Source organism: Lissotriton helveticus, chromosome 1_1 (genome assembly GCF_964261635.1).
Source record: "Lissotriton helveticus chromosome 1_1, aLisHel1.1, whole genome shotgun sequence".
Lineage (NCBI taxonomy): Eukaryota > Metazoa > Chordata > Amphibia > Caudata > Salamandridae > Lissotriton > Lissotriton helveticus.
This window is the reverse complement of record NC_136057.1, coordinates 679,361,831-679,387,921: the sequence shown is the minus strand read 5'-3', so window position 1 is coordinate 679,387,921 and position 26,091 is coordinate 679,361,831. Positions and strand designations below refer to the sequence as shown.

At 44.6% G+C, this 26,091-nt stretch overlaps 1 protein-coding gene across 2 annotated transcripts in view; it reads right to left on the bottom strand.

Moving 5' to 3' along the window:
- Positions 1-25,699, bottom strand: part of FAM107B (family with sequence similarity 107 member B) — a 259,298-nt gene extending 233,599 nt beyond the window's left edge. Inside the window, exon 1 of one of the 2 annotated variants that reach the window (XM_078674202.1) lies at positions 25,063-25,699. The gene's annotated coding sequence lies outside the window, so the exon portion shown is untranslated. The remainder of the gene's footprint in view (positions 1-25,062) is intronic. The other variant, XM_078674203.1, reaches the window with a different exon arrangement.
- Between the last annotated feature and the right edge of the window lie 392 nt (positions 25,700-26,091).

The window sequence follows — 26,091 nt, the reverse complement described above, 5'->3', positions numbered from 1 at the left end:
ATGTTCCCGCAACACAGGGCAACCGTGGCAGAGGCTCCGGGGGATTGTGTATCTTCACCTCTAATCTCTGTAACATAGAACAGAGTATGTATGAGGCAAGCGGACCGAAAGCAGGTGCAGGGAGCCTATTACAAGGTCTGTTTATTAAATCAAACGGGCGATCCTTTTTCCTGATCAACATCTATAACAACGCACTAAAAGTTGAGGTTAAAACCTTAATAGCGGAGTTGGACTCACTGCTAAAGAGAGGTGGGCAGGGGGCAGACTGCTTACTTATAGCAGGGGATTTTAATTGTCACTTATGCCCCTATAGTCAAACAAAAAATTGTGGCATTTTTGACTTAAGAGGGGATTCTACTACGCATTTTGAACATTCCATAGGGGGCAACCTGCTAAATCAACTCATGCATGAGTGGGATTTGGCCTTCGCCAATGAACTTTGTGAGCCACCCGTAGCGTTTCAAACAACCTTTTTTGGCCGTGGGGTAGGCACTGTAATTGACTTTATTTTAGTCTCTAACAGGAATCAAGGCTGGGTGGGGGGTTTTAATACTGAGGATCTAGCAATAAGCGACCATTTTCCTATCAGCACTTCCCTCAGTCTAGGGAAATCGGGGATCCAAAAAACAAGTACTATGAATATACTTCATGGTCGCCAGAAAAAATGGCTACGCCATTAAATGGGCAAAAATTGAACCCACAAACTTCCTGAAAGACCTGGTACGGAAAGAAACGAGACAATTTGCCACCTGCTTGGAACCAAGTACCAACCCCGAGCTAATAATACAGGCGTATGAAGGGATTAAAGCCACAATAAACGCCAAGTTAATCAAAAAACAAAAGTTAGGGGAAGACACAAGATTACATGGCTGGTTCAATCGAGCCTGTACTAAAGCACACAAAGCCCTTTTACAGGCCTTAAAGACCGACCCTAGGGATAGCGGCCGAGTTAAGGAGGCTAGACAAGCTTATAAGCAGACCCTACGAACTAGACAGAAAGAACTTAAAAACGCAGCCTGGGAAGCCCTGATAAAGGCAAGCGCTCTAAGGGACAACACGTCGTTCTGGAAAGAAATTAATGCCCCCTTCTTTTCGGATAGGAAGGTAGACTCCTTGGAAATAGGCATATCAGAAGATGCTTGGGTTAATTATTTTACCTCCCTCTATAAGAAAGAATCACTTGCTTCGATCCCACAAGATGAGATGGATGCGGGGCGAGGGGCTCTTCCACTGTTTCAGGGAAATTTCCCACTAAAAGTAATGTTTACCCCTGTTGACGTGGAACAAGCAATTTGTCAGAGTGCTAGTTTAAAGGCCCCTGGACCTGATGGAGTCCCCATTGACTTGTTTAAGGGGAACGTAGATCTTTGGGCCCCCTTACTAGCAAATGTATTGAATGCTTACACCACACTAGGTTTTCCCAATACATGGCAAGAAGCAATAGTCATCCCAATATTTAAAAAAGGGGACAGACAAGACCCAAAATGTTACCGCCCCATCTCCCTGCTAGACAACCTAATGAAAGTAGCAGGCAGGGTGTTGTTAACCAAATTACAAACCTGGTCTAAGAGCAATGGGATACTCTCAAAATTCCAATATGGTTTTAAGTCGGGTTTGGGAACCATAGAGCAGGGTCTAAACCTGTCCCTTATAATGAATAAATATATTGGAGCAAAAAAAGGGAATCTGTTCCTAACATTCGTTGATTTAACTTCGGCGTTTGATTGTTTGGATCATGGAATGCTGTGGAAAACCCTGACCACAATGGGGATAGATAACAATATTTTAAGTTTTATTCGGGAGTTGTATAGAGATGCAGGCGCCACGGTGAGATTTGGCAAAAATGGCGAGCAAACTAGAAAATTTACCATAGCAAAGGGTGTTCGCCAAGGCTGCATACTTGCGCCTTTTCTATTCAACTTGTATATTAACGAGGTAGCAGTTTTTTTGAATGATCTGGAGGTGGACTACCCTAAGATAAATGGTCTCGCAGTCCCACTATTGTTATACGCCGATGATGCGGTGATCATGGCCCGCACACAGCGGGGACTCCAAAAGGCGATAATGGGTTTTGCAACCTTCATGAGTTCTAGAGGCCTAAAAATAAATGTGGGGAAAACTTTTACGATGTCATGTACCACCAGTAAAAAAGTTCCTGACTGCAAAACCTTTGTCAATGATTCAAAGATAGCCATGTCTAAAACGTTTTCTTACTTGGGTATTATTTTTAATAATAGGGGGACATGGTCCTCAGCGATCACCTCCCGGAACTTGGCCTTTGCCCGCTCAATAGGGGCGGTCAAGCAATTTGCTAAAAAACTCGGCGGGAAACCGGTAGACACACTACTTAAGATTTATGCAGCAAAATGTGTGTCTACAGCCGTTTATGGGGCTGGGATCTGGGGACTTGCAGATAGCTCTCAAATTCAAAGGGTGGAAAATGCTTTCCTGAGGTATCTTCTAGGAGTCCCGCGTTCCACATCTACTACCATATGCCACAACGAACTTGACAGATCCCATATTAGTGATCTGATAAAGATAGCGCCAGTCATGCTGTGGTACAAGATTTGGACATGCGAGGACACGACCTTCAACAGGGAAGTAATTTATGATTGTCTGCAGCAAGCCGAGGGCTCTAAGCAGCCATGGCTGGCCTATGTTAAGAAATTTTTGAACTCCATCGGCCAACCAGAGTTCTTTTCAAACCCAACCTCATGTGCCCAAATGTCAAAAAAAGCATTAAAAGAGACATGTCTTGGTCTATTGGAGGAGAGGAGATATTACCTAGATGGGAATAAGTCTACCATCGTAGCCCATCGCCAGATCCTCCATGATCATGGCCTTCATCCTTATCTGGCGCCAAATTTTTCATGTTACCACAGAATGCTTTTAGCACGAATGAGGACGGAATCTTTTTTTAGGCTAATAACGTTCCCTGTTCCAAATGACTGGTCTGGGAAGTTGATAAAATGCCCGTGTGATGGAGTAGCCACTCAGTCTAATATACATTGTATCCTTTTTTGCCAGTATTATCAGTGGGGGAGGAAAAAACACCTGCTACCACTATTAAGGTTGTGGGGTTTGAGAAGTTGTAAACCTGCCCTCCATAGATTGTATTTGCTTCAAGATGAGCTTACTATTGTAGTGGTGATAACATTTTTGTCGTTCATCATAAAATGTAGAGGAACCATGAGAAATGATTAGAAGGCTGAGGGTATGTATGAGTATTATTCTGTGCCTAATAACACCATATAATACATAAATATGTTATATTTACCTCAACCGTTTTTTAAACCTAATGAATTTATCTTCTTACCAAACGAATTTTATGAAAAGATTTTATGGTTTTCAAGATTAGATCAATTGATTGATAAGTGTAATGAAGTGTATTTCGCTGCAGTAATTTTTAAACCATCAAGTTTTTAATGTTGCGTTTTTGACTGTATTTTGTATTGTTGCTTTTATGGTGTTTGTTAAATACCGAATAAAGCGATCTTTGAATTTGAATTTGACTTTTTAAATATACTGGTATACTTAAATAGTCAATATACCTTTGATTATTAACTTATTTTTCCTTTCCTCACAGGATACAGCTACCCTTGGACAGCAGTGTCCTATTTTTAAAGAGAGATTGGCTGATGGGCAGAAAATTGCAAATTTGGCTGAAAAAGAAGCGGAGGGCTTCAACACTTCCAGTCAAAACTGTGGAAGTGATGTCATCGTAACTTTTAGAACCAGACTTCATGTCGGAAGAGGTTTATTGATAAGAAAGATATTGAAGTTAAGAATCAAGAGGCAAGTACATCATCTATTGCAAAGAGAAGTGCTCAAATAGCTGCTGTGGCATTCTGCAGTGCGACTGTCTGTTTGAATTGCAGAACTCACATGAACTTTAGTTTACAAAATGTTTAAGAAAGGGCTTTACTTTTTAAGAAGTAAGAAAGAGATTCTAGAGAGGACTTTGTGCCGACCTTGTAATTGAACAAGTCTTCATGCGTACCAATAAAAGCAGCAGAGGGCTGACACATGGAAGTGGACCTACAGAGATTCAAAGGGCATTATGGCTACTTTCTATGCCAGTGTGCTCTGCTTACAACCTATCAATGCAAAAGTCTGCTTGTGTTTCGTTGGAAACCAGTGAACAACATAAGGACACTGGCGAAACAAGACAAATCAGATATCCAGACAATCTATGATCGGCTGAAATGCATTTCGCCATTCCATTCGACACATTTCTCAGAAACGTCATAACTGAAGTTGTTCCTATCTCATACACTGTGCAACCATAAGATGTGCTTACAAAAAGAATCGGATGCCCTGTTCTGCTGTTTGTGGAGAGTGCCAAGTGAGTGGCTGCGATAATTGTGTTACTAAAGAACTGAAATCAGCAGCAGTAATGCAGAGGATTGATTTTTGTTTTGGGTAACCAAGTTCTAGCATTTGGGGTTATCTGGTGTTTGGGTTATTTGATGCAATTGATTCTTCGTGTCATTGTTTATGTTTTCTTAAAGAACTTATTACATGTATTATTGCTATTCTAAAATATATTGCATATAAATTCATTTTTTTTTCCATGGACACATCCATTTTCCCAGACAAAACAAAAAACAATCCAATATGGCATGGCAGCAATTTTGAAATGTGATTTTCAGAGCTTTTCAGTAACCTGATTTTGGATGTGTCAAACAGTACCTATTCCCGAGTAGAAAAACACTTAAAACACTTCTGTTATATCCTAAGTATTACATTTATATGTAATCAGCCTAGGTCCTTCTAGCTGCTCAGCCAGAGTGAGAGATGGTAACGGAATGTTGGTGTGACTGTGATTAATGGAATGCCTGGTTGCCTGTGTGGATGAGTGATGACAGTTGGAGATGGGCTGAGCAGCTAGGCAGTCTGCTCTTGGTGGGGCTGGTGTAGGAGATGTAGGAGCTGGTACATGGCTGAACTGAGATTGATACTACCCTGAACTGGAACCAATAAAGACTTGAAATAATACTACAAGGCTACCAGTGTCTCAATGTGCAGGGTACAACAACTTATGTTGCAATTTTGCTCAGGTTTGATGATGGTTATTTTTCGTAGTTTGACAGGACTAATCATATGTGCATATTTTTGTAACCATTTATGCTTACTAAAGCAGCACTTTTCTGACTTGCCTTGCTAATAACACATTTTTTATTTTATTGCATGCAGGACCACATCTCCATAACCTGCTTTTGAAAAGGTGGGTTGCAATCAGGCACATATGTTTGACCGCCACTCAACTGGCTGAAGGTGTGTCACATGGATTGGGAACATCTTCACTTCGGCAGTCACCTATCAAAATCTTCGCTGAAAAGTGAGCAGAGTCTATCAATGTTAACATTATCAGTGTGAGCACAGAGGAATAATCAGTCACATGCCAGGGTCTTATGTGAAAGGCCAGTCGAGATGGGTAAACATCAGTCATGTGAAAGATTTTTCCTGAAAGGCTAATAAATGTTTCCATTAAGTGACAAGTCACTATTACTAAAAGATTAGCAAAGATGAGCACAGTCAGTGAAAGGGTAGAGTCACCTATGAAATGCCAGTCTGGCTGGAACAGAATGGGTCAGTTAAGTTTAATGCATTGATGTACCAAATATGTTACTGCTTTATGTGATGAAAATTAAGAAAACAACCACAAAATAAGCATAGCTGCACAGTGCAGATTAATCCGGAGGGATTTCATGGCGCTACTGGCAGAACAGAAGTTTATTGCTACACCACTCAATAGTACTCTTTATATCACCCTCACATAGATGAAAGGCTGAGCGGACTTGCTGGGATTTGAATCTGTGACGTGTTTAAACAGATCTTTGTAGTCAAAATAACAAAATATATTTTTCCCTCTTATTTAAAAAAAAGTAATCGAAGGGATATCATATGGGGCTAGTACCTTTATTAAGTTACCTCAGCATGTAGGTCTAGTGGTAATTTGTTTATTCATCAGGCTGCAAAACATGCATAGTAATGTACTTTGGGCCCTACGCTTTGAAACCTTCAGTAGCAAATGCACAATAGTCTACAGAGAGAGCAACTTTCCCAATGGCTAAGAAATCAATAGGTAAGCAAATATGCAACACCACAATTGAAGTAATCAATGTAGTCTTAGCATTCATGTGTGGACTCTCTCAGGCTTACACTGGAGGGCCTGGTATAATGAAACAAAACACAAGCACTATGATGGTAAATGTAAAGTTGATTGAAAGATTGTGTGGGGCCCTCCGAGTACGCTGGTTAAGTGAGGTCCTACCCCTTTCGTTCATTTTTCTCACAAGTTGTTGATTATGGACTGAAGAGTTATACAATTACTACACACTGGATTATGCAATCTGATACAGGAATACATGCTTGCCTCAGGAAACATTTGACACATTCGCCATACTCACAACCAACGCACCTCAATCTAAAATCTCACCAACCAGTGCACTGCAGTCAGACACGTCACAGACATCATTGTTCACTGTACTTGGAGATGTTCTGCTTTCAGAAATGTCACAAGCACCGACAACCTGCCATAATGTGAAAAAATACAAATCCTAAAAATCACACATGCTATAGGGAGACATGAAAAGGTGGCCGATTGATTAAACACTCTCAGCTGGCATCTGCATTACATGTTTGGGAAGCCTTGGGCAGTATGCAGACCCCTTGCGCATGCAGGCTGTGTGCCAATAGTGAGGGTAAGTGCAAAAAGAACAATTGATGGGCAATGCAGAACAAGGTCATACATTCACCCCAGTACAGATATCTGGGCCTAAAGTCATTGTTTTTTTGCTCACCATGCCATTCCAGTTTGGATCCAGCCATATGCAAATCAGTCTTGACCCTGCGCCCAATGGGAACAGCCCAGCCCGAACTGTCAGGCCAGGTCTTCCCAGGACTGGAAACAAGCATTCTAGGACCGGTTTCATGCTTTCAGCAGTCATCAGCCAGGATAGCTCGATTCCAGTGGCATGGAGAGCAAGGGACCCATATCTGGGCATACCCATCCCACTCGGGGTGAAAAATGCAAAAAGAACAATTGATGGACAGAATGCAGAACAATGTCATACATTCAATAGTGAGGGTAAGGGCAAACTGCTTTAATGCACCTTAACTGTGTGCTAATTCCTAAAAGATGGTCCAATGATTATTTATGCATTTGTATGATATAGAGGTTGCATGTGGTTACGTTATTAAATACCTGCCTTGCTTTAGGAACATCCCCCGCCTCTAAACAGGGAAGTAGTTCTTAAAATACGCACCTGGTTAAAAAAAGCTTATCCCGGATGCCGCATTTGTGTGAAGTGCTGTTAAAAAGACAATATCTGTATCTTTTTATTGTAACTTTGAGTTTGTGCATGGCTGTGTGCAATTGAAATACTGCGCGTTTTTATTTGTGATGCTTTTTAGTAACATGCTTGTGCAGCATATCAAGGAGAGGGCGCTTGTGACTTTGTTGCGATGTTCTTGTATTGTAATTGTCGCATTCAATGAAAAGAAACAGGCTGCCACAATGCAAGCTTTTTGGTATGCATTGGCACCTTATTGTCTTGGCAGTAAAAAGGATGCGACAAGGGGTAACGAAGGAGAGATGAACAGGCTCTGCTTAAGAACTGAAAGCAGACGCATAGCTATAAAGATTGATATCGCTTTTCTACACAACATATGGGCCTTGTTTGGCAATGTAAATATTTACTGAAGTGGCCATAAACTCAGGCTAGGAAGCTTCCCACCGTGATACAACCCTGAATGAAATAAAAGAAGCGATACACACAGACAGTTAATATCCATCAGGGGCATGTGAAAGGCAGCGTGTCTTTTCGTTGCTATCTGTATTTGTAATTTGCAAGCACATTGTTCAAACAGTATGCCTTCATACACATTATTTTCAATTTCAAAGAATCAGTTGAAATGAAAACACAAACTACCTTTTAGATGCCCATAACCACCGTTGCTAACCAAAAAAATAGAAAACAAGACGTAACTGATCCTGTGAGGTAAGCACGGTTTCAAATAAAGTGTGAATGCCTTCAGCGTGCACGTTTAGATTCGGTGCACCAATACAGCAACAAAGTATTAACTCCTTCCGTGCGTCGGACGTCAGGGTGGGCAGAGGACGGCCGGGGGTCGTACGAACTGCGCACGCAATGAATTCTCCAGCACCGCAGGGGAATTGCAGCCGCAGCGAAGCGAATAATAAAGAAAAACGAAAATCGCAAAACAAAAACATTCCATAGAGCGCCAAGCGTTGGTTTTCCCCGTGCCTAGCAAAACAAGCAGGCTACACGCACCAAAGGAAAACAGAAAAAGAAGTGCAAAAACAAAACGCAATAGACAAGAGGAGCAATAATACATGTAGCAGATCCAGTTGCCAAGGACAAGAACCACCGGCCGAAAGGATAGACAAATGCGAAAAAGAGCCATTGAAAGAAAGGGACTTTTGACAAGAAACTGATGTAACTATGTAACAATGTTCTTAAACAATGTCTTACCGCATGTAAAGCGCTCCGATACCTCAGAGTCTAGCGAGCGCGATATAAAACTTTTCAAATAAATAAATAACCAATGGGTAGCAAAGGGTGTAATTAATAGCCACAGATGAGATACATGATGCCTCGCAGAGCAGCGCATGTGCGCTGCTATGCTCGACCTTAAAAGAAATGTTTTTGTCTCCACCACCAGACACACAGTTGGTCAGGGTATCCCTACCCTGCTCTTTATTTCTTGTTTTTACTTTCACTTTGGGACTCTGGACTCAGTCAGTCTTAAGATGGCTGCTGCCACATCGTTGTTGATATGGTGGCAGTGAACTAGAACTCTCCATGAGATCAGTTGGCCCCATGGATCAACCGCAGCAGTAAATATACAACGTTTTTGAGCATTAATTGCTCAAAAACTACCTAACTGGTTTACACCAAATCACAAGCAACATTTGAAATGCAATAGGTCTCGTATTTGTCAGAGTTAGAGCTATTGGCATTGTAAATGGCAATGTCTTTTAACTATGTGTTTTGGTTTGGAGTGTAGTGGATGCATGAACTGAGACACAGCTGAAGCACTGCCTAGCGGACTTAGAATGAGGAATTACCATTGGGACCAGAGGACAAGCTGCAGCACTGTCAAGAGGACTTAGAATGAGGAATTACTGACAGGACCAAAGATGCAGCGGCACCACTGCCTAGAGTATTTAGAATGAGGAATTACAGATGAGACCAGAGAAGCAGCTTGCAACACTGTCTAGAGGACTTAGAATAAAGAATTACCTATGGGACCAAAGAAGCAGCTAGCAGCACTACATAGACGACTGAGAATGAGGAATTACCACAGGAACCAGAGAAGCAGCTGGCAGCACTGGTTAAGAGGACTGACAATGAGGAATTACCATTGGGACCAGAGAAACAGCTGTATCACTGTCTAATGGCTTTCTCCTTTGTGACCTCTGACACTTGTTCTGCCTCCATTTATACTGCAGCCACGTCAACGTTCCGGAGGGCAGCAAGAAAGACATTGAGGCCACTAATTACGAGGGTAACTCCAATCCATGTGCAGCAAAGCTTTGAAGTATCAGCGATTCACAGCGTTAAGCATATGATGAGAAATTTATAGAGCGCGACAAATATCCTGGGGCGTCTAGGTGCTGCCTTTGATAAATACCGAACAGTGTGGACAGAAAAGTATAATTAAGCTGTAAACTACCACATTTTAAGGCCCTTTGTACATTTAGAGAGGCTGGGTTCTTTCTTCAACATGGTAGGCAGATAGTTCCAAAGGCTAGCAGTTGTAGTTGTGGAACTCTTGCCGCCTCATCTAACCCCGATGACTCTAGGAACCATTAGAAGTTTGTTAATGCTACACCTTCAAGCACTGGAAAAGAGGGTGTTGCAGTAGTCCAGTCTTGGGGATATCAGCACTGATAACACGGTCTTCCTTAGGTCCATAGGTATTGCTGGAAAGATTTTCCTCAACATATTTATGATAAAGAAACATGCAATAGTGGCAGAGTTGATTTGTGCCTCAAAGGACAGCTTTGTGATAGAGATGACTCCTAAGTTTTTGGCTTTGAGCACTGGATTGGGTAAGGAGCCAAATTGGGCCAGCCACCAGCTCTCTGACCAAAATGATGGATTGTTCCCCAGCAACAAGACTTCAGTCTTTGAAGAGTTCAATTTCAGACAATAGTCGGTCATCCAATTTGCTATATGGCTCATACAGTTGGGAAACCTGGGTGCTGTCTGGCTAGCAGAGCTGCTGACCGAGGCGACGATCTGGGTATCGTCGGCGTACGACCAAAGAGCAAAACCACAACTTCTTACTAGACTGGCTAGAGGGGTGACGTAGAGGTTAAAAAGCGTGGAGCTCAGCAAAGAGCACTGGGGAACCTCGCAGTGCAGCGTTAAGGGGGATGTCACAATGTTCCCCAAAGCCACTTCCTGAGACCGCTCAGACAGAAAGGAGCCTAGTAGGGACAGCGCCTTACCCCTGATCACGATGGAACTCAACCGGTCCCGCAGCAGCCCATGATTAACAGTATCAAAGGCCACTGAAAGGTCCAGGAGGATCAGAGCTGCATTGCCCCCACTGTCTAAGATCTGTCTGAGCTCCTCCGTTGCGGTAATAAGAGCCTGCTCGGTGCTATGCGGAGCACGAAATCCAAACTGGGAGGAATTCAGAATGGCGTGGTCATGGTTGTCTGCCCCTCCCATTAAGGTTCACCGACAGAGGCTGCCTTAATGCCTGTCAGAAGACAGTGTGACATGGGGAGTCTGTGAAAGACAGTGTGAGGACTTCAGGGTGTTTGACAGAAAGTGTGACAATCATGAGCTCCAGGCAGTGTGAGGAGCACGGGGTACATGACGGACAGACAGTGTGAGAAGCGTGGAAACCGTCACAAAGTGAAGAGAGAGGGGTCTGTGGCAGACAGTGTAGGACTTCCGAGAGTAACAGAAAGTGTGAAAAACATGAAGTCCAGGGCCATTAGCTGCTTACCACTGGTTATCAGCCACCATATTAACCCCTTGGATGCGGCGGTAATTCCGCCACAGCGCTAGGGGGGAGGGGGAGCCGCGCAGCGCCGCCATGCTCGTGACGGAGTGGTTCCGTCACGAGCATGGCGGCGCGCTGTGCTTGTGAGAGTGGTTCCGTCACGGCCCCGCCCGGTCAATAGAACGCGCCGTGCAGGCGCGAAATCAGCGCGGCCGGGCCTGACGGAACCACTCCGTCACCAGCACAGCGCGTCCGTGGCTGGTGACGGAGTGGTTCCGTCACCAGCATCGATGAGGTTAAAACATAAAGCGAGTCCGGCACTGTATTGACAAACACATAACAGCAGTGCGGCCGCCATGGTAAAACAAGCGTTCGAGCGCCTTTTTGACAGACAGTTGCTAGAAAAGTACTTTTTTTTTTTTTTTACAGCGGGCGGGTGCTGCTTTTTTTCTATTTATTTACTTTTCTAGTAGAAACTGTGTCACCCCGACCTTTAGCTTTAGATGTTTAAAGATAAAGAAAGGCATGCCGTGAATGCTACAAAAGTAAATAAATAGAATAAAAAAGCGGGCGGACGCCGCTTTTCTTTTCCATTTATTTCCATTTGTAGCAATTGCAGCATGCCGCGTTTTAGCTTCAAACCTGTAAAGCTAAAGCGTGGTGAGACGCGAATGCCAATAAAGGAAAATAAATATTTTTTTAAAGGCGGCTGATGACTTTACACCTACTAATTAAGTAAATAAATAGTTTTTAAAAAAGCTTCTGTTTGTAAATTTTAACAGTAAAGCAATTTTTTTTTAAATGACCTCCTCTGCAGCTTCATGTACAGCATGTCCTGCCTGTTCAGCAACACATTAACTAAACAGTGCCCACTAACTGTAAAAGAAACCGAGAGAGTAAGGACACATGTAAGAGGAGCTGTCCTCATGGAAAGAGATAGATAGAGATAGATACATAGATATATATAAACAAACATTTGCAATGCAATAGGTCTCGCATTAGGAAAGTTTGAGCTAATGGTATTGTAAATGACAAATATTTTATTTATGTGTTGGTTTTGAAAATAGCAAAATTAATAGCATAGTCATTTACAATGCCAATAGTTTTAACTTTCACAAATGTGACACATATAGTATTTGTAATGCAATATGTGTTGTATTTACGTGACTTAGATGTATTGATATTACAAATAACAAAGGCTTTTAATTTTTGAAAATAATGAATACTTAAATAAAAGTTATTGTAATTTATAATGGCAGTAGCTTTAACTTTTGTAAATAACTTTTGTGAAGATTATGTTCAGTGTATTTTATTGTGTGTGGGGAGTTGTGTGTGGGGGTGTGTGTGTGTGTGGGGGGTTGTGTGTGTGTGGGGGGTTGTGTGTGTGTGGGGGGTTGTGAGTGGGGGTTGTGTGTGTGTTGGGTTGGGGTGGAGTTGTGTGTGGGGTGTTGTGTGGGGGGTTGTGTGTGTGGGGGGGCTGTGTGTGTGGGGGGGTTGTGTGTGTGGGGGGGTTGTGTGTGTGGGGGGGTTGTGTGTGTGGGGGGGTTGTGTGTGTCGGGTGTGTGGGGGGGTCTGGTTGTGTGTGTGGGGTTGTGTGTGTGGGGTGTGTGTGTGGGAGGGGTGGAGTGTGGGTATGAACACACAAGTACTGTATAGCTAGCACATTGACCCATTGCCAGGAAGCGCAGAATGGTAGATGTGCTGTCAGTTGAATCACACTGAAAAGAAATAAAAAATAAAACGGCAATTGTGGTCTGGTAGGACTAGTGCACAACTGTTGTCAGTGGAATCACACTGAAAAGAAAGAAAAAAATAAAACGGCAATTGTGGTCTGGTAGGACTAGTGCACAACTGTTGTCAGTGGAATCACACTGAAAAGAAATAAAAAAACAAGAAGGGGAGAACAACCCCTCGCACCCACTGCGACTCACAAGGACTGACAATGTGTGCACTGAGGTATGGAGAGAAAATGAGCAAAACTAGAGAAATGGCTGATAAAAGATGCCTACCCTGTATGGGCCTAATAAAAAATAACTTGCATTGTGTGCCTTACTCTTGTAGTTACTATGTTTAATTTGGTGAGATGGTCACCTGAAGGAAAGGATGCTGTGCTACTCCTGTGCGCCCCTACTGGCCTCATTAGGCGTATTACTGGATACAGTTCCGGAGGTCACGTATGTCGAAGGACAAAGATCACAGGCAGTCCAGAGAGGGGCGTGCGGTGCATGGTTCAAGCGGGGTGTCATATAAGGCGCTCAATAATGAAAAGGATACACTGCAGACGAGAGAAATGTTGGCATGTCTAACTAAGTGCATAAGACAGGAGGGGTGAAAGCCACAAGACAATGTTATAACACTCCATTGCTCCATTGGCAGCCAGGGTAGTAATGAATGGAGCAGCCTCTCACCAGACGGGGTGTGGGGAGGTTGCATCTGAAAGGCCTACAGGCCTGCACGAGCACTAAGTAAAGAAGTAAGAGTGGTCCTTGGAGATCACTGGCCTGATTTACAAACATACTGCCATAAGTGTGATCTAATTACTGCTGCCCTATTCCTGAATTCCAGGAGTAAGCTGGGAGTGCTCCTGGCTTACTCCATGACCGCAGGAGTAAGCCAGGAGTACTGCAAGAGTAACAGCAAAATCTAGGAATCAGGCCTCCCCTTTATGCTCTAGGGATAAAGGTTATCCAGGGAAATGGGCGCATCTGATGAGTCTTGACACGCCTTATCTTACGTCACCGCTCGCCTGCAGTTTTGCCGCGATGTAGATATTTTATTGAGGAAGCGAAGGGGACCGTTTGCTGAGGCGTAGATGAGAAATCATAGATCTGCACCACCCGAGAACATAATATGAATGTAGAGGGGCGACCCTGATCGGGCGTGTCAGCCTCCTCGCCGTGAGGGCTGCTGTGCGGCTCTACAGGAACCCTGGAGCAAGCACTCAGTGCATTTGGGAGACTGCCCGGAATGTGTATCACTAACTAACATTTACATGGAGCGTTCACATCATATTGACATTGACGGAAAATCCTCTATGCCCACCTAAGGCTTAACCCTATGGAAAGAACTATATAAAAAGATTAAATTGAACATTTGCCTTTGAACATACGTGCATGAAGCCTCGCGTCGACGCATCATCGCGGTTGGTTGTTTTGGACGTGCATTCTACCGTTGCGCATCAGAAGCCACGCTGCATGTTGTAAGTATTTAAGCTGCTTTGCATACGCTTGCCTTCTCCCCACCCCACTGTCCGCACTTTATTATAGAGAACACCTGAGTGTATTGACACAATGTGGTCTTCTAAGTGATTAAAATGCTTAATGTACGAGAAAGACTCGGTAAAAGACAGAGGGGTGCGGAAAGCAAAACAGAGATACTTGGAAGATACACAGAAAGACTACGAGAAAGAGAAATAAAGCTAAGCCGAGCCAGGGGAGGTGGGAGATGAGACAGAGACAAGGATAGGGGGAGACCGATAAAGAATCATAAAACAAGCCATAGGGCCAGGGGTAAGGAGACAGGCAGGATACTTGGAAAATAAGATAGTGTGTGTGGCGGTAGGGATGAAGCGAGAGACACTCGGAGAGAGAAAGACAGGCAAAGACAGAGGTGGACCAAGATGGAAGAGGTAGAAACAGAGAGATTGTAGATAGAATCAAAGACAGCTAGAGATTAGAGAGGGTTAGATAGAAGATATATAAGATGATACAAGAATTTGAGAGAAATATGTTTTGCACTTTACTGTTGATGTAAATAAATATCTTAAAAAATCGAAAAGTGTTTTCCCTTATTATTAAACACTACCAGGCATACGGAGATGGACTTCAGCACATTCACAGAAACTTAAACTACTTTTAGATGTGCACGTGCGTGGGGCAGGTGAGTCGGTGTTCGGTACAGCCACGCGGACAGGATCTGTGCGTGAGTGCGCAGTTACTTACCGGCTTTGCAGGGGTCTTTGTAGTTTCTGCCTTCTCCTCGTCGGCGACATTGAACGAGTAGTCGAAATCAAGTCCATGGCAGGAGGAGAGCTTCCCACAGAGAGTCAAGCCTGCCAGGGACAGGGTGATCCAGAAAGCATTCTCAGCAGAGGGGCTGTGGTGAGGCATGCGGGACTGAGGCTGAGCCGGGACACTGAGGGGAGAGTGCGGGTCCAAGGCAGCGGCTACCTCCGAAGATGAAGCGGGGAAAGTATGAACCGTGACACTGGCGAGGGAACTATGACGAGTGCTGGCTGGGGCAGGGATACTGTGATGCGTGCAGGGTGCAGGATGGGTACTATAAGGTGTGTTGAGTGAAAGCTGCAGGGCAGGGAATGCTTGCTGTGAGGTGGGCAGGTCTGGGGCAGTGGCTTCCTCTAAGGCTGAACTGGGGGTTGTGATTCGTGCGAGGTGTAGGTTGGGGTCTCTTACAAGGCTGAGCCTCAAGGCTCACAGAGAGATGTGCAGGGCTGGGACTCCCTCTCAGCCTGTGGTGCTGTGAGATATGGCGAGGCCGGGTATCCCTCTGAGGCAGAGTCTAGATTGACCAAGGGCTGGGGCAGGCACTCGTGGGAGGTTGGAAGCAGAGGACTCTGATGCCTAGCCGGTCGTGCTGTGAGATGTGCTGGGCTGAGCGGCGCTATCCCTCTGAGTCTAGTGCGAGCAGATCTGACGTGACAACAGCTCCGTCTGAGGCTGGGCGAGGAGTTTACTACTGAGCCCGGGGCAGGTACTCTCCTGACCAGCTATTACTTTTTGGCTGTGAAGTCTTAGCTTGGATAGCCCGGGGTCTTCAGCACTTCCTGTAAGCTGACCGAATCCTCGGTATCATCCAGACCCTGCCCCGAGGGATGATGGGTGGGTGTCAGCTCGGGTAAAAATGTCCCCGTGCTAGTGCTGTGCGAGCAGGAGGCAGTCGTGCCCGACCTCCTCCTCCCCCGCCGCCTCCTCTCGGACCGGGCTGCAAGGACACCGCCGGGGCCGCTGCTCCTTCATGCACACTGCACTTTCCTTCCTTCCTGTCCCAGGGAGAGCCTTTTCCCGAGAGCTACCTTGACGGAAAGTCTGAAATCTTATGAATGGTGACTTGGAAAAACAAGCAAACTCACCGCCGCAGCCCGGCTTCAACAGGAAGCCAGGCAACCTTTGTTGGGACGGGGGCGGGGCCGGACAAATACAGGAAGCAGACAGGAGCCGTGCTGCTGTGCCTGCCGGAAGATTTCCGTCGTAGCTAGCGGGGCTCCCGTGCTCGTGGAGAGCCCTGCGGCCCCCGCCTGTTAACAAGAATGACCCGCTGGCTGCCGAGGGACACGCGACAAGAACCTGGTGAGGGTGTGTGTGTGTATATATATATATATATATATATATATATATATAAAGAGCCCGATGACCGTGTGGAGGGGGGGAGGGTGTGTGTACGCGAGTGTCTGTCTGCACCCAGCACTACACGTCTTTGAGATACACACACCCGGAAGCGAAACAGCGCACACACAGCAAACAGCCAGCAGGAAAAGCGCGATCACGAGGACAAATCTGAGACAGCAGAGGCGCGTGGCCGAACGCTGTATCAGATTCCCAAGAAACTGAATACAATAGGTACTGAGCTAGACCGCATGCTACGCATGCGCAACTCTAGCTCAACCTAAAAAACCAATTTAAGTGAAGTGTTCCGGAATGCCTACACCTAAATAAGCAAAGAAATGGTGGACCACAACTCTAACACAATGTACGAAAATTGTCTGTGGGACTGATACTTGACAATCCTCACTTTCGGGTTGGCAGAAAAAAAACGGCACGCTTGTTGCTTTTGCTCTTTTATATAGGCAAAAAGGAGCTGACAACACCACAAAGTCATCTCGGGTCAGACCTTTTGTAGGTGTTTATTGTTCTTGAATTTTTGCAGTGGTCCCTTAATGTCCAGTTGACCACTGATACTGGTCAGGAGCATCACACTAGAAGATACAGTATTCTCCCCTCTTTATATCCACCTCAAACAGGTCCCCAAGTCTGATTTCCTCTCTCTGGGGGTACCTCACCACTTCTTCAAAACGCAGCATGTCCACTTTGCCTCCCTCTTCGAACCCAGTTCAGATGAGAGGGGGATGCCTTGTGCAGAATGCAGTGAAGTATATAATTGCAACAGTATTTAGCATCTGCAAGAAGTTGTTAGTGGTGAGAAGAGTGACTGTAGTTCAGGTTCCTCAAGTCAATTAACAGTGCCAGGTTCCGGACTCCTTTAGGTTTATGCATGCTTTCAGAGATGCTGGTTCACCATCCCAGCAATTACATCTCAGCTTCTAACACCACCAGCTAAGCATGTTTTCCTGCGTTTACCCCAGAATTTGAAATAAAACTAATTGAGGCATCAAAATTAACGGTGGAAAACAGTAATAAAGATGGTAATAGGCTGTTAGTAGTACTCTAGCGGGTAATTGTTTATAAGTAACAAAGGTAGGGTAATAATTCACAGGCAAATAAGATTAATGATTAGTATTAACTGAGCAAAACAGGTATAATAAAGTACGATAGCAGTCAAAATAGAAGACGATATCATAAAATGCCCAAAGATAAGAAGACTGAACAGGTGAATCCAGTGATTAGGTGGAGAATAATTTACTCCTAATATATAATGGACAAAGGGGTGACAATGTACTCCACAACTGTAAGCTGGGTTTCTGAACTAAATGCACATTACTCCAGTTCACCGCTCAGATTTTAGCCAACATACATTCCAACTCCAAATGAGGAGCCATCCATGATTGTCAATATAGTGCAAAATGTTAAAGTCTTGCCTAGTAAGAACAAATACATATCAAAACTTCAAATGAGAGTATCAGAGGTTACAAAACTGGGAAAAGCACGATTTCAACATAAACCATGTAAGATAAGTTTAAATATGTATCTTGGGGAAATTAAAAATGGTCACTGGTTAATATTATGTTCACTTATGATGAATACGCCTAGAAATATTTGATTATTGTTTTGATTCAGTGGCACTTTGATCTCTTTCAGTAAAGAAAGAAGCCCCCGACCCCGAGCGCGCGCTGGTTTGCTAATTAACCAGGAGCCTCGGCAATAGCAGTTGTACCCAACGAGGCCGTTCCCACGCTGCTGCCGAGAATTCGAGTCACTCACAGCAGATCCAGGTCACGTTACTCAAAGCAGAAGCAGCCCTGGCAGAAGGCACGCGCATCCAGAGGGAGGGAACAAGGACTTGAGATGTGTGCAAGGGCTTACTGGTGCAAATCAGGTAGTAGCTGTGCAAATTGTCACAGCAAGGGCAACAATTCAGAGTGAACATTAGGAACGGGATGGGCAAAACGCTCCTGTCAAATGCCCCGTGGCCCCAGATCCTCAATCCAGGGGGAAATAGTTTGGGAAATCAACTTTTCTCTGTTTTTGGACTTGATCTGAGGTAAGGATTTCTGAGGTTACTTTATCTGAAATAAGCAGATCTACAAAAGGCAGCGACCACACACACGTGATGAATTAGGAACTGTCACTACCGGAAATACAATTCACAGGCAGTCACTTCGACCTAGGTAGTTATTGACTAAAATGTGTATCACGAGTCTCCAGGAATGTTTTAACTTGGCGAAACATTGATGTTGACCAGGGCCGGCAGGACAGCTCAGGAAAATCTATATGCAACTTGGAGTTCAGCAGGTTGAATTAGTCTGTCGAGCTTTCAGAAGCCAAAAAGTGTAAGTGTTATTTATGATGAGGTGCAAAAAAGCGCCACTGGCAGCTCTGTTTGGTGTGTGCACTACATAAAAAGTCACCTTTCCTGTGCATGTATGTGGTAAACTCGGAGCTTGTCTTAGGCGCCTGTTTGGATGTCTGGGCAACATCCAAGGCCTATAAATAAGATTTCAGGTGCATCACCGTGTTTCTATCCCTCTTTTTAAACAGGCCATACTGGTTGACACGTGCTAGGTTTCGTCTGAATACACCTTTCCAAGAACCATACCTGGCTGCTATGCTATTCCGGCCCTCCTGAACAAGCTCTCACTTGTTCCCTTCTCTAATGTACCTCCTGGGAGGACTGCAGGGCGAAACTTGAAGGGAGAAAGCTATAGTTGACATAAGGAACTTGGCTATGTCCATTTTAAAGGAGGTCAGTTGAAGACGCAAAGATGAGAAAGGAAAATACTTTGTGCATTGCAGAATACAAAATATATTTTTAAAAAGCAGACATCTCTCACACATGCCTACCTAATACTGGTCAATTCGTAAGCACCGAGTACTGCAACAAGGACAAATGCATCACATTCTGAACATCTAGCTACGTTAAAGCGTGGTCTCTGAAAGGCCTTTTAAAATATCTCTGTAATCATGTTGTGCTCTTATTTATAAAGCACACCTTTACAGCAAACCAAAGAAGAGTGGTTTCACTGCACAGGCAAAATGCTCCAGCACCTTTCTGCAGCGATAGAGAAAAAAGCCCATCACCCAAAGTTACAGGGCACATTTTAGAAACAGACAAGAGAAACAATGGCAAAGCCAATAGGCTTGGGCTTCATACGAGTGAAAAGAGAGGCACGCACAAGTGTTCCCTTGTGAACGTTAGCAATGCAGAGATGACAGAGAGAGGCAGGGGGGGTGTTAAATAGTCACTCATGTATCAAAATGCATGAGCTACTTTGGAGGGGAAGGACACATTTAAACGTACATTAGCATTAGGTGAGAGAAAAATACTCATTTGGGCAAAAACAATAGATGATAGACAAAGTCTCAAGCTAATGGCTGTTAGACATGGCATCTTTTGGTGTCGTTTCTACGGTCTTTGATTGTGGGCTAAATTTCGTTTTTGCTGGCGGCTTGAGGACTCTGGGCACTTTACCACTGCTCACCAGTGCTAACGGGCATGTGCTCTGTGTCTAAAATGTAATGGCATTTGGTTACTCCATGATTAGCATATTTGATTTCCTGATAAGTTCCTAGTACAGTGCACTACATGTGCCTAAGGCCTGTAACTCAAATGCTAGTAGTGGGCCTGCAGCACTACGTGTACCACCCACATGAGTAGCCCTTCAAACCTGTCTCAAGCTCCCCATTACAGAGCCTGTTTGTGCAGTTATAAACTGCCATGTCGGCCTTGCAAGTATACCTACTTGCCAGGCTCAAACCTTCCTTTTTTGCATATAAAGCACCCCTAAGGTACGCTCAAGGTAGCCCCATGGGCAGGGTGCAGTGTATTTAAACGGTAGCATATACTCACTAAAGGTATGTCTCAAAATGGTGGGGGAAAAAGGGGGAGGGGAGAGATAGAAAAATCCCTGGATGTGATGTAGTGAAGGTACTGGGCACAGAGTATGCCCTGTTCATGGGAGGAGACCTATTTTAGGACCATAACCTTTACTCACCCAAAGGTGACATTCTTCATCATAGGGTGTATCAATATTTAAAAAGGTAGGACATGTACTTTTAAGGTTTACATATCCAGGAAGTAAAAAGCGTTTAAATTTGTTTTTTCACTACAGTAAGGCCTATCTCTCCCATAGGTTTGCATTGGAGCTGCCTTTTAACACTTTACAAGTGTAACTTCCAATTGGGAGCAGATAGAAAATTGGGGGTTAGGTGTCTCTGAACTCACAGCCTAACAAAACATCTTTAAGTGAAGTTGGTTTTTAAATTGCAGGTCTGAAAAGGCCATTTTCAGAAAGCTTGCATTTTCTTACTTTAACCATTTGGTGCTTCTGCCTGTCCCTAGAATACACGTCTGTGTTGGATAACAGCTGGACTTTGTGAATTCCCTCAAGACCGTCTCACACAAAGGAAACTGAGGTGTGCCTGGCACATCCTAAAGGCCCACGGCCGGGCTCATGGGTCTTCATGAGCTACAGTGGTGGGAGGAGTTGACACTTGCACTTGAATAGGGCTGTGCCTGTTCCCACACAAAAAGCTGCATAAACACCTGCAGTGCATCTGGAGCCAGGGTCAGAAAGGGCAGGGTCGTGTGCACTACAAAGACCTTTCTTTAAAACCTCTGCACTTCAAAAGGCTAAAATGGGTAGGAGTACTGGACTTCTGACACCATGTACTCCGAACACTTCAGGACTGAGGACATTCTGCCATGAAAAAGAGTTGTTGTGCAGCCAGGAGGGACTGCCACTTTGCAGCTTGCTTTGCTGTGTTGGGCTGCTGCCTCTTGCCTGGTAATGACAGGACTAGACTTTACTCTCTGCATCCTGCTTTCTACGGTTCTCCAAGTGCTTGACTAAGCTTGCCTTCTGATGCTGAAGTCTCAGAGACATCAAAGACTACACCTGCATCTTGCTACCAGTACCTGGGCTCCACTGCTGCGAGTCCTGCCCTGCCAAGTGGTGCCAAATCAAGTCCTGGGCCCTTGGAGGTGAAGTTGGTGCTGAAACCAAGAAACGGACGCCTCGACTCAAAAGTGTCAGTTTGGAACCGGCACATACATGCGAAACCGACGCAACGCTGCTGCCTGCACCATAGCGGTGGACACCATTCAACAACCTTGACTTTCTACACAGCCGGACTTTGCCGCAGTGCCTCTGAAGAACCGCCACTGCACGAGTCTCGAACACCGCCTCACCGAAGTCTGTGACACACCGCTCTGACTCCAACACAACGTGGCTTTCGACCAACACATCTCCTTCATCCCAGCGGTTCAACTTCGATGTGGCAGAATCGATGTATTGCTATGTGACCTCGCCGTATCCTAAACATCGTGTCGCTTTCAGGAACTGAGGCCTCGCACCCGCAAAAGACGCATCGCCTCCTCTGTGCAACACATAGTCCTGGAGCGGCAAAGTTTCAATGCCCTTGCACCGCCTTAAGGAACCGACATATCACCTACATACGCTTCTCACCTCCTCTGCGCCACGCATCATCTTCGACTTCCGACGCATCCAAGGTACTGTAAGGGGGATCAGCATGATTCATGCATCTAGCCCGCACTCCATTGCAGTCAGACTGAACTTATGGATTTGTCCAGGTCAAGCACGGCCAGATAGCCCCAGTTGGAGCTACTGACTTCTAGGTCTTTGTTGGTCTTGTTTTACACATTGCTTCTTTAGTTTAGCCAGACTGCTCTGTGTCAAGCTACCAGAGGGTGAGCACAGATAAACATTTAGTGTGTTTGCACTTACTCTGACTAGAGTGTGGTCCCAACTTGGACTGAATCCATACCTCTGCCAACTAGATATCTCATTTCTAAAAAGTACTAAAAAAAAGGCTGGTAACAAATAAATAAATACATTCTTTAAAAAAATCAACGGTATAAAGGGGTGGACACAAAGCCATTGTAAGTACAATAGAAACAATAGATCTGTTAAGACAGCTGCATTGTCAAACCTAGATCTAAGGATGGATGGCAGAAGGGATTTCCCTGGGCTATATTAGATGAATTTTTAGGCCATAAAGTCAGGAATCATATGATACATTGTTTTATAAACAATCACCCGGTCTTTAAATAGGACTCTGCCAGGAGAATAGGTAGGCAATGCAGTAATTTTAAGGTGGGGGTTGACATTTAGACAAGACAGTAACAACACATGTTGCAGCATTCTGTCATTTTATGCGATAAAGACATTCAGAGAGGTTCATGAGAATGAATTGCCATAGCTCAATTAGGATTGAAACAGTGACAGTATGTATGACCTGTTTTAGTTGCATGTGATAATGTATACATAATAACCTAGGTATTGAACTCCTAAGTATGTATATGGTATTTCTATAGCGTGAACCCAGCCCAAAAATAGCGAAGTGCTGTACATCGTCAAATGCAAGCGTTAATTTGCAAATAAAAGGAAAGGAAGCGGAGTTGTGGACGGTTAATTAATGTAGTGTTTTTTTTTTTTTTTTTTTTTTTTTTTTTTAAAGAGGTGAGTCTTCAGCTCTTTGCTTAATTGGAGCAGCATTGGGGGATACGGGGATGTTGTTCCAGATCCTGGGCGTACAGATGAAAAAGGCCTACTTGTCTTGTTATTTTCTTTTTCACACTTCTTAGTCTGATGGTGTCCTGGCTACAGGTGTGTTGAAAACCACCAGAGATGGTGAGCTTGTCTGCAAGATAAGCAGGGGTGATGGCTGAGGTGAACTCCTATGTCTGGTTTTATTGTTACCTTACAAACTGAGAATGGATCAGCTCATAAGCATTATCAAAGTGCTCGCTATTAGGCTGTTCAGCAGGACCCGGGCCAAAAAACTGCAACATCGAAGGGCTACTTACCCATCTGGAATGTACTGACATGCCCAAACAAAACAACGTGTGGTATCTATGCCAGGGTTAGATATGCCAAGAGCAATCACCTGCAAGGTACTGCAGTGTGTGACATGCTAACATTGTGAAAACCATGATTGATTCCACAAATGAAGTATCCTAACTGCGAGCATGCCACGGGGTGCAAGACACACTGGAGCGCAAGTCCTTGCAAGTATTACACATTCCTTTTCTGGCGTAGGCGATTTGTTTTCCCCTATTTAAATCGTCCAGCTCTTGTGTTCCAACAGTGGAAAGTTTTGTATTCACCGTGTCCTTTTCTAGACGGCCGTTTCTGTAAACTTGACAGGGGCTTTCACACAGAACGCGGGCATAGCGCAGCAGGTATTGGTATGCAAATGCTCAGCGGGGAAAACCCGGCTTCCTCTTCAAAAGCCTTATTCAGAGCTGCCTCATACTCCGGCGTTCCCAAAGTGGAAGCCCCGCCAACAGCACACCCCTGCAACGGAGCGAGCTCTCCCACTGTGCATCACTCAAGCCGGGTCAACGTTAACCCTGACAATTACAAATACATACATAAAGCAGCTTTAATAATTTATGTAAACATCCGGTTTTTTAGTTTCCTTCACTTGTCCCATGAAGCCATCCCTGCTTTGTAAGATGACATATGTATATACATTAGCAGAGGGGGCAAAGCAAACAAACATGTTACCAGAGGGTGGACACGATCATCAACCAACCAAGATGCAAAGTTACAGTACAGCCAGTTAACAAAACTTTATTTAAAAAGTGCACAAAAAAGCAATAATATCCGCGAAAGAAATCAACTGTGCATGTTTAAAGAGACAGACCGGGTAATGTAACGGCTGACATTTACGTTCGCATTGGGGCATTTTATGGTGAGTTCTAATGCAAAACATGATTAACAATCATAAGGATAACTGAGAATGTATGCAACCTTGTCAGACAAGTCGCAACATGTTCTTGGATGAATCAATCTTTAGCATTCACTCGTGCATACGTGGTGTAGGCTGCTCGTCCATCTACTGTCGCAGAGCAATCACGAGACGTAGGTTTTACAGCATTTGTTTTCAATCATGCGCACATGTCTGGCAATGCTAATCCGTATCTTACCAGTACCTGACCTTCCATTTAGAATGGAGTACTAATGACATGATCTACAATATAGAACGAATACATGTGACTGACCCATACTATAAATATACCATGGACTGAACAGTACAAAACGACAATGTTAGTGTTAACTACAATTCAAAAGCTTCACTTACTTTACTACAGTACAAAGACAATACCACTGCATTATATAGAAATATAAGCCTACTGTCTGACCAACAATATAAAGCTAACATCACTGACTCACTAAAGCAACTGCCGCTGATCGACCTACAGTAAGTAAACATTACAAACGTCTAACCAGCAAGATAAAGACAATGCCACACTGACAGACATACAATAGAAAGGCAGATACACTGGATGATCCACAATAAAAAGACGATCACTCTTAATTTAATGTTCTATGACGTGGACAATGATTGACTTTTGATGTAAAGCCAATGGCGCCAAAAAAGCATCAATATAAAAGGCAGTACTGCCTACTACCAATATGAAGACAATACTAGAAGCGCATCCTCAAGAAAAATAAGTAAAACCACCAAGTCCCGCCATAGCGATCCAAATAAAAATACTTTAAAACAAGTGACAAGCAATGCTATGATAACACAAAAGTCTCGGCTACAAAATAAAACCAGTTGTATTCTTTAAATGGCATATACTCAAACATTTTTAAACACACCTACCTGACTAATCGTTTAAAAATGCATTCTACTCAACATGCCAATACCACTGCATAAGGCGGACGTTCTAAAACGTGAAACTTACCTCTCCTCTTTCGACTGAAGAGCTTAAGTCATCCGACTGCCCTTACTTCGCTTCCGACTCTTACCAAACCAACTTCAATATGTTGAAGGAGAGAGGGGCGGTAATCGGAACGCTGATTTCAGTGATTGACAGGCGAAGGGGTGGATTTAGGAGGGTCTTTGTGGCTGTACGTCCCAGCAAAAGACGCGATTGGTTAGAAAAATGACTCGCTTAAAAAAACGCCCCTTTATCAATAAGAAGCCGCCCTGCTCCTGCACCGGAAGAGGCCGCACCGCTACATCCAAAAAGCATGGCCCAGCCGCACGGGAGCCGCCTCTACACGCTGTGTGTGTCTCGCCGCACCGGCACTGGTGTTCATACCCGCTCGTGATGGGGAATGTGCCCTGCTGGCTGACATTCTACTCAATCTCTACACAGCTTCACCGGACGGCTGGTTGTCCTGCCTAAGTGTGAGGGCTTTGTCCCGCGTTTTCTTAAATCTTCCCTGAGCGGTAGCCATCCTACGCTGCATGTAAACAGACAAAGTGCGTGTTCACGGCTGCGAGCTGTATAGCTCGCCCTGGTGCGTTCTCTAGCCCCCCACCCGTGCTGCTGCCGTCAAGCCAGCCTGCTCCTGAAAAATCCGGGCTCGGGCGCCGAGGAGGGAGCTCCGCCTGCCGGAGAAACACCGAGCAGCCCTGGAGTGGGCGGTAGCCCCATGTGAGCGGGTTATTGGAAGCGGGGCTCTCGTTAGTCTGCGAAAAGGTTTACCACATTACTGTGTCAGCAGTAATACTGAATTACCTACTCCTTGCTTCTGTTCTTTAACCCATCCAAACTCTTCTGGGAGTGCGGCTTTGGTTTATTATCCAGCGCTTTAAATGGGCCGGGACGGAGTGCCAGCACTTTTTATGTCTCGCCTGAGCCAGCGCATGCGCTGCTCTGTGAAACATTTAGTAAGCGGCTTCTGAAAGTGCCTGTGTCACCACAGGCTTTTGGTGGCCTCACACTTTCGTGCACGCGAGCAGCCGCCATCTGTCTTTCTTCCGT